Here is a 9155-nt window from a genome sequence, read left to right as displayed (position 1 = left end):
CTTTGTGCTTGACTTACTTCATTTAGCATGATTTCCTTCAGTTCTTCCCATGCGGCAATGTGCTTCATGTGTTCATCACTGCTTTTTAGTGATGCATAGTACTCCATTGTATGTATGTACCATAGTTTCTTAATCCATTCATCTGTTGATGGAAATTTGGATTGTTTCCAACTTCTTGCAATTGTGAACTGTGCCACAATGAACATTGGAGCACAGATATCTGGCCGTAGTTTGTTTCTTTCCTCTTCTGGGTATATGCCCATTAGGGGGATTTCAGCACATTTTTAAAGTGCAGTTTTTGTGGTAAAATTAGGTGCCATGGCTGATATTTGGGTCGGCTTATACTCGAATATATATGGGATTTGTGTCTCAGATGTCAAGAAAAAGTGAGAATTTCAAGAGAGAGACTGTAGTTACCTGTAGCAAATGTTTCTGCAAGATTGCTTATACTGAGTTTAGAGGCGTACCCATTGATTTGGGAATCATGGAGGCCATTGGTGACTTGATGAGTTTCCATACCCCTCTATTAAAAATAACTGAAGGAGAAACCAAGATGCAGAAAATTGTAGTGCAAGTGGCAGGTGAAGAAGTGCCAACTAATGTGCACAGAACATTCCTTTGAAAGGTTCAGATATAAAGGAGAGCAGAAAAACAGTGCTACAGAAGGAAGATGATGGGATTTAATTTGTAATGGTGTGGTAGTTACATAACCTGGTGTCAATTTGAGAGAATTGCGAGTGAAGGGGTGGAGTCTGGCTTGTCAATCAAGATATAACCAATGAGGCCTCTGTGTGGGCATGGCCTTCTCCTGAGAATTCTTGTATTTCCTCCTTGGAGGGGGGAGACACTACTCTGTCTCACAGACTCTCTGAGAGATGCTTTACTGACAAGACACGTGACACTCCACTGATAGACCCCATGCCCTGGGAACTGGAGGAGCCACGTGGAGATCCTGCCAGTGCTGAGAAGCTTCTACCTTCACTGGATCCAAAAGATTTTGCACCCACTGGCCTGTGATCTTCCTGCACTTGGCATCATTGCATGTGGCATCCATTGGCATTCAACAATTTAAGCAATTTATCAAACCTTGTTAGGCTCAGTTTTCTAGAGAAACAAATCCAGTGACACTTATATATGTATAAGAGACCACTTTATATCAAGGCAATCCAACTGAAGTCCATGGGCCTGAGGCTCAGCAGCGACTTCTCCAGGCTCACACTGCTGCTGGTGGGTGAGGCAGGGACAGGCCAGTGGGCACAGAGCTGTAGATCCAAGGTTTGCAGAAACATGACAGATGCCATGCAGAATGCATGGCTGCCAAACTCACCCGGGGAAGCAGGGGCAACAGAAAGAGAGGTTCCTGTGTCTCCCTTACCAAAAGGCCACATGCCCAAGGAGCCATCATCATGATGCAGCTGAGAGGTTGCACCCCACCTCAACCTCCATACAGGTACCATCAAGTTGACATAATGTCTAGCCATCACCATGACTAGCTCTATTCTTTGGTTCTATTACTTTCCCCCATGGTGACCTCCATTCCTCCCCATGGCTAGCTCTATTCCTTTCCCTGCCTTTTCTCCCTCACTCTCTTTTAGGGTATTGCCTTCCCCTTCTTCACCCACTGATCTCTTAACATTTTTAAAAAGTTTTATTTATATACAATTCACCCATTTAAAATATATAGTTCGATACATTTTAGTATATTCACCGTGTTATATAACTATCACCATCATTTCTAAGCTAAGTGTTTAAATTCCAAAATCAAAACTTTGATTTTTCCCCCCTTTGCATTACCTTTCCTGAGTCCCTGGAGAGGTACCTGACTGGAAGATGGCAAGCAGTAAAAAGAAAAGGTGTCAGGAGAAAATGTGATTAATTTATTAACCTATTACTGGCCACCATGTGCATTCCTCAGTGAGCCCCTCTCGAGTCCTGGAACGTTCTGCAATATGGTGGAAGAACCTGTGTAAGATGGATGTAGAATGCCACAAAGACATCTGAATCTTGCTCTGCTTTTCCTCAACCCAGCTGGTAGACTTCTCCTTTAAATCTGGGAATGAAGCTACACAGGGAAACGATTATTAGGCCGTTCATTTAACCTGCATATTTGTACAATAATTACCCCTAGTTTCATTGACTTGGTGTCTTGCTCCAAATTCAAATTTTAACCGATTTTCTTGTATATCCAGAGAGGTTTGACTTAGGTCAGAGTCACCTATGTGATAAGACTTTGTGAGGTTACCACGAGGTTAGAGCCCTCCACAGAGGACTGTGATGATAATAGTCACAGCCACTTATGAAGGGTTTGACAAGTGCCAGACACTATCAGCTCCCGAACATACATGATCCCTCTCACAGTAAATCTTCAGGAGCTGATGGGTCATGAACTCACCACATGGGTAGGAACTATGTCTGAAACTGTCGAGTGGTTTGTCCAGCTAAGTCATATCATACAGTGGCTCTATCAGGAAGCATCATGGGAGGAAATATTGAGTCTACCTATAATGTGTTCATTTTTTATATCTTGGAAAATCAGAGCCTTGGTCTAAATTATCTAATGTATTAGTCGGCTTCTCCATAGAACCCAAACCAGTGAGAGTTGCATATGTAGGTATATAAAAAGAGATTTATATCCAGAAATGGCTCACCCAGTTTAAGAAGCTGGTAAACCCAGTCTGGTTCAAGTCTGTGAATCAGATGTAAAATGAAGACTTCTAACTCCTGTAGCTGCAGGGGCTGATGGACAGGAAGCAGGAAGATGAGGCAGGAAGACCCGAGATGGGTGGATGTAGAACTGAATGAATCTGAGATTGGCAGAATTAATCCAAGGTTCATCTTCCCCTGATGGATCCTGGGCTCGGCAAGCCATATAACAGGAAGCAGACCAGCCAGATGCAGGATGGCAGCCAGATGGACATGACAGTGAGTTAGTTTCTATACAGGTTCCCTTTATGCTAAAAGTCGGCTACACCCTGAATGATATCTCCAGGCTGTGACCAGATTACGGGGTCTGTTCTCCACACGTACTCAGCTGCTTCCCAGAAGATCCCATCATGGAGCTGACCACACGATGTTAGATCATCTCATAGGAGAATCTCCACCCACGAAAGCTGACATTAAACCTAACTAGGAGCCCCAGTGGCGTAGTGGCTATGAGTAGGGCTGCTAACTGCAAGGTCAGCGGTTTGAAACCACCAGCTGTGGGAGAAAGACAGGGCTTTCTGCTCCTGTCAAGAGTTACAGTTTCAGACGGGCACAGGGGCAGTTCTACTCTGTCCTACAGGGTCACTATGAGTTGGCATCAACTCAATGGCAGTAAATTGTTTTCAAGTGAGTTATCACACCTAGATATATGAATGATAAAAAGGAAGTGTCAAAGTGTCATAAATACTTGTCCTACCTGGTATCACTTTATAATACATAGTTTAATTAGAACTAATTTTTAAAAACCAATTTACAAAATGTATCCACAGTGCTATATTTATTATGATTATTGCATGGGAAAGATGGAAAAAGAAACGGGCGGAAAAAAAGTTGAGAAAAACTATCAACTTTGTGATTAGCATTTTCTTGGCCACTCTGAAAACTTCCAGCCACATAGAGGGTTTTGTTTTGTTTTTGTCAGAGGTGAAGGCCAGTGTTTCAGGTAAAATATTTGGCTCTTTGTTTTGCAAATATTTATTCCCTATGCTTGTTGTGCCTCTCTGTCCTATCTCAGGGTGGAAATTCCCGTATGAGCAACATGATTAGAAATGCAGCGAGGACTATTCAATGTATTTGAACACAGACAGCAGCAGTGTCCTGCCATCATCCCCAGAGAGGTCCAAACGCATTGTGTGTGCCCAGGAATGAATCCCGCTGATAGATACAGCCTCTTCATCCAGGCCCCTGTCTCTTCCTTCATTGTCCTGACTAGCTCCCTCAGTTCAAGTTTCGCCTCTAAGTCTCCCAGCAACCTGCCTCCTAAACGTATGCCAACACTCGGAAGCAAGTGCACCTGGGAAAAGTGAAAGGATGAAGGTAAGGAGTAGGAAACACCTAAGAGATGAATTGAGAAACAAAAAGACAGGAGTGGTTAGAAAGCCTTCCTTCGTGGGCTCCTTTGGAAGACAGGCCTCCAGGAACGTCGCTACTCTCCATGCTGGCTCTGTAATGCTCCACAAGACTTCTCACCAATGGAAACAGTGGCTAGTGTACCTGTGGCGATTTGAAGATTATATGTGATATTTGGCAGCCTTCTAAGGTAGGCAGCCAGGGCTCCTTTTTTTTTTTAGACAAGCTTTGTGCAATGGAAAATCCACATATTAAGTTGAAAACTTTTCAAAAGCAATCATATAAGAGAAATATTAACCAACCTTTATTGAGTGCTGTGCATTCTACAAGCCTATAAAGATCTGCTGACTCTGCTATTATCTCATCCCAGTTTTACGATGGTCACTCAAGAAACAGACTACAATCACCCTCCATCGGGCAGATCAGAAAGGAAGGCTCCTGGAGGTGAGGATTGTTGCCTAAAGGCACATGGTCAGGGAGAGGCTCCAGCCCCACACTCTTTACAAGGGCTCCCTCCCTACTTCCTCTTCATCACTAGCTGTTTCTTATTCTGAAGAGTAAAAATATAGAATTATATCATTCGGTCAAAACCCTTACAAAATAAGTACTAGAAACTCCTAGACCGGAATGTTCGTAACAGAGCCCATTTCGTTTTCCACTGATCAGACACTCCGATGCTGCATGGAAACCCTTCAGAACCCCTAAGACTTCTGTTGGGGGCACACATGGAGCAGTGGGTTCACCTTCACCCGCCAAGCCTATAACCTCAGAGCAAGACAATGACTCAAACCCTCTGCCACCAAGTCAAGGCTGACTTGGGCACAGCACAGTTCTCAGGAGAGTTCATGGGCATCTAGAGGTAGCCTCTTAGAAATAGAAACACGCCCCTCTGCCTGTACTGCACCCTCTCGCCATGCATGTGAACACAAATATCATGCTTTTTCAACTATAGAACTTATTTTTTAAACTGTCCTTTTCAATCATGAAGCTTTATTTTGTGGCTTTGGGGGCAGCATGGCAACTGAATATATGCCCCAAACATCTCTTGATATTGGAGATCTGGGGCTGGAGTGTGCCCCCCAACACACACAGATACAGCATGCTTTACCTTAGGAGAATCATCTCTTAGGGGAGTCATACTGGATATGGGAAACAGTCATGAGGAGGTTTCCATGACAGATAAAACAGCTTATTTCAATGGAAACATTTATATATGTTTATTGACAAATACTATACTTTTCAAAGTCACTCACTATATTTTTATAATTTTTACATTATCCTCATAGCCATGCAAAAGTATATAAACCTTGACTACCGTCTTGATTAATTATGTCAAAATGAATACACCAGTATAAGCAGAACTCAGTTAAGAAACAGAAACAGTGGTTCTCGACCCTTTACTACAGTTCTTCATGTGGTGGTGACCTCCAACCATAAAATTATTTCATTGCTACTTCATAACTGTCATTTTGCTTCTGTTATGAATCGGGCGACCCCTGTGAAAGGGTCGTTTGACCCCCAAAGGGGTTGCGACCCACAGGTTGAGAACCCCTGGGTTACAAGGTCCCAGAATTCCCATTCTTCCCCTGGATTCATTCCCTCCCCCTAGCATGATCACTCTTTGGACTTCTCATTCATGGATCAGTTTTGCTTATTTTTTAATCCCACATAAGTGGAATATCTTCTGTGGTTCAAGATTACATCTGTAGATTTCCATGTAGCCACTTCTATCAAGTGCCTTCGGATTTGTGGTTTCTGAAGCTGTAAACCTTTATGGGAGCGGTTAGCTTCATCTTTCTCATTCCACAAGGCTGGGGTTTTGAACCTCTGACCTTGTGAGCAGCCCCACGCTTACCCAACAGAGCCACCAGGGTTCCTTTGTATTTGCGTGTATGGACAGGTTTTTCATTTTCATCCATTCTAATTCGTGTTGTACCTATATATCAACTTACTCCTAGTCTGATATTAATGAACCCTTGATAAGTTTCCATTTTGAGGCTAATATGAATAGGGTTGCTAACAACATTTTTATACATGTCTTTGGTAAACATATGTTTATATTTATGTTGGGCATAGACCCATGAATGCAATTATTGGGAGAGCCATATTTATTAAATCAAGTTTCTTTCCTGTTGTACTCTTATCCCATGGTGGGCATTAACCCCATGCATTTCTGACTCTTGTCAACTTTTTCTTTTCGCCTTGTCTCCTTCAAAATGCTAATTTTCCCTTTCCTAAACTTTCTTTGCTTCCTAAAACAAAACTTTACTTAGATTCCGGGAAAATTTTAAATGCCCAGCTCCACAGAGATTTTCTAAGGATGTAATAAGGAGTGTGTTGTTTTAAATAACTTTTTTTGTTGTGGTCCAGGCTTCCTTTAAAGGTAGGTCCTCAATCCCGTGTGTTTTCTGGGTGGATAGGGTACTTGTGACCAAGGGTAGGAGTTTCCAACAAAATTCAGTAAGATTCCTGGTCTTCTCACACAAACAAAAAAAAAGATACAAGAATCTACATTTGATTCCCTGAATTTAGCTAATTTTAATATGAGCAATTTTTGTATACAAAGGACTGCTGACACCAGCAAGTTGTATAGTACTGATTACTATGGTAACATTTATCTATAAATATGAAAATCCTTTAAAACTTAGCCCTTTATCTTTATAGAAAAAGGCCTGTTTATGTCACTTCTAAGATTCCAGCTTTAATGTAGACATGAACTATTCTAATGCCCAACAAGATAACCTTAGCACTGGAGCCGTGTGAACTTTGAAAAGAGGATTCGTGCTAAAACCATAATTGTTTGATAATATATTAATAACAAAGGAAAATATTTTAAAAAGTGTCCTTACGCTGAAAGTCCTAGTTTGTCAAACACCTTCTTTTTGAATTTTATATGCTAAGTAGGTCTCTCTTTGTCTCCCTTCTCATTCCTGGTTTCACCCCATTCTTGATGCCTGTGTGTTTGTGAGTGAGTGTGTGTGCGTGTGCGTGAGTGCGTGTGTGCGTGCGTGCGTGCGTGTGTGTGTGTGTGTGTGTGTGTGTGTGTGAGAGAGAGAGAGAGAGAGAGAGAGTAGCAATGACAATTAAACCAGAAGTCATTATTCCTTGTCCGTCAGTACACCTATGGATTTTTCTTCTTCAAAATCCATGCGAAAAGTCAGAGGGGATGAAGTAATGCCTTCATGTTATTATCATCATTTCTTTTCTTTTTTCTCTTTCCCAAAATATATTACTTTGAATCCCTTTATGAGAGGAAAATGCTATAAAATAAAAGGGAGGGGTTTTCAATTGACCCAAGGAAGGGCCCCTGATGCTTTCCGGCTGCTCCCTTGGCGTGTGAGTTCAGAGCCCATGATGGGTGTGCGGGAGCTCCTGCATCTTTCTTTGAAGCACAACTTCACCTAAAGAGGGTTCCATTTGTCCTCATCAGTTTTTGTTTTGTGTTGTTTTCCCATTCAGTTTGGAAAATCCATTATGTGCCACACTCAGCAAGAACTAAGGAGAGTATCGCTTTATACTTTCCCCTAAATTCATCACTGTTGTTGCGTGCTGTCAAGCAGATTTTGAATCGTGGCAACTACTGTGACAGAGCAGGGCTGTTCTACAGGGTTTCCAGTGTGGGGCTATTTGGCAAAAGCAGATTGCTAGCTATTTTCCCCTGAGGAGTGATTGGTGGGTTTGGACCATCAACCTTTTGGTAAGCATCAGAGAACTTAGCCATCGTGCCACCAGAACTCCTTAAATTTACCATTCCTTTTTCGCAAATCTCTTCATACCTCAATTTGTTTCTAATCCCGCAATTTCAAAGTGTGCTAAAATAATTACAGTCCTCTTAGCTAGAACTGCTGATCTGAAACCAAATCTCCCCTTTCCTGAAAGCCCCTGTCATTCTTAAACTTTTATAATACGACAAAACCTAGCACTGTCAAGCTTACATATGTTACCTATTCGATCCAGTTTTCCAGAACCAGGCGTGACAGACAAAAGGGGAAAAGAGGAGAAATGTACACAGAGGAGAGCCTGTTCCACAGCCTCGCTTGCCTACCAGCGGCCACTGCAGAGCAAAGTGGGGCATGACCGACTCCAGAGAAAAGACTTCCATCAGTTTCTTTAAGAAAGAGACGGAGACGCCCCAGGAGTTCAGTGATCACATCTAACCAAGTCAAGGTGTCACCCATCAAATTCTCATTTCATTTTCATGGTAGTGTAGGATAGAGGCTAAAAAAAAAAAATATTGTGAGACACCATCAGTTTAGACATTTCAGATGAGGTCACAACTAGCGGAACCTTCCATCTGAAGGGAAGAGCCCATCGACAGAGCAGATGGCTGAAATGCTGCATTACTGCATGGTACATAGTAGAATCATAGTAGGTTGGATGAGGGACAGAGACTTGTCTAGTCTGACCACCCATGTCTTAACCATCATCTTTTAGACAGAGAGAGAAAGTCTATTTCATAGACATTAAATAACTAAGGCCACACAGAGTCAACTCTCTTTTCAGCATTTTCCTTTGATGTGCTGTTATTTTCTCTTTCCCTTGAGCGCCAGGAAAAGGGGTTCAACTCTGGAGCATTTTAAAATACGTGTTGCTATCAAGTAGTATGGACAGGACTGACTCTAAAGAGATCATGGTAGAAGGAATGTTCTTTGGCACATTCCTACTTTCACACGGCCAATTTTGATCTTCCTCTCCACACTCCTCCCCCCCACCCCCCAGCTCCATACCTTACAGCAAGATGGGCCTCATTCCTGGGCTAAGTCCAGATTCAATTTCTTCATGGGTAACATAGAAGTAATTTTACATATTTCACAGTGGTAGAAAGATTTGGAATAATGCATTTGATGTGCTTAGTCCAGTACCATCACATCTTAAGGACACAATAATTTCAACTACTATTATGAGCTGTAAACTGAGAAAGATATGACCCGTCCAAGGGTCATTAGAACTAAATCGGGAAAAGCAACTATAGGATGGGATTGATAGTTGCAAGCAGCCAGCTGGACAGTCTGCACAGCACTTGTTTATTGGACATCTACTACTATATTCCAAAGGTGACCTGGGGAAACAACAGTTCAGAGCTCGACTACTAACTGGAAGCT

This window comes from Echinops telfairi, unplaced genomic scaffold, assembly GCF_000313985.2.
Source record: "Echinops telfairi isolate 266 unplaced genomic scaffold, ASM31398v2 ScPeMD7_21;HRSCAF=78, whole genome shotgun sequence".
Classification (NCBI taxonomy): Eukaryota; Metazoa; Chordata; class Mammalia; order Afrosoricida; family Tenrecidae; genus Echinops; species Echinops telfairi.
Note: the sequence above shows the minus strand (reverse complement) of the source record.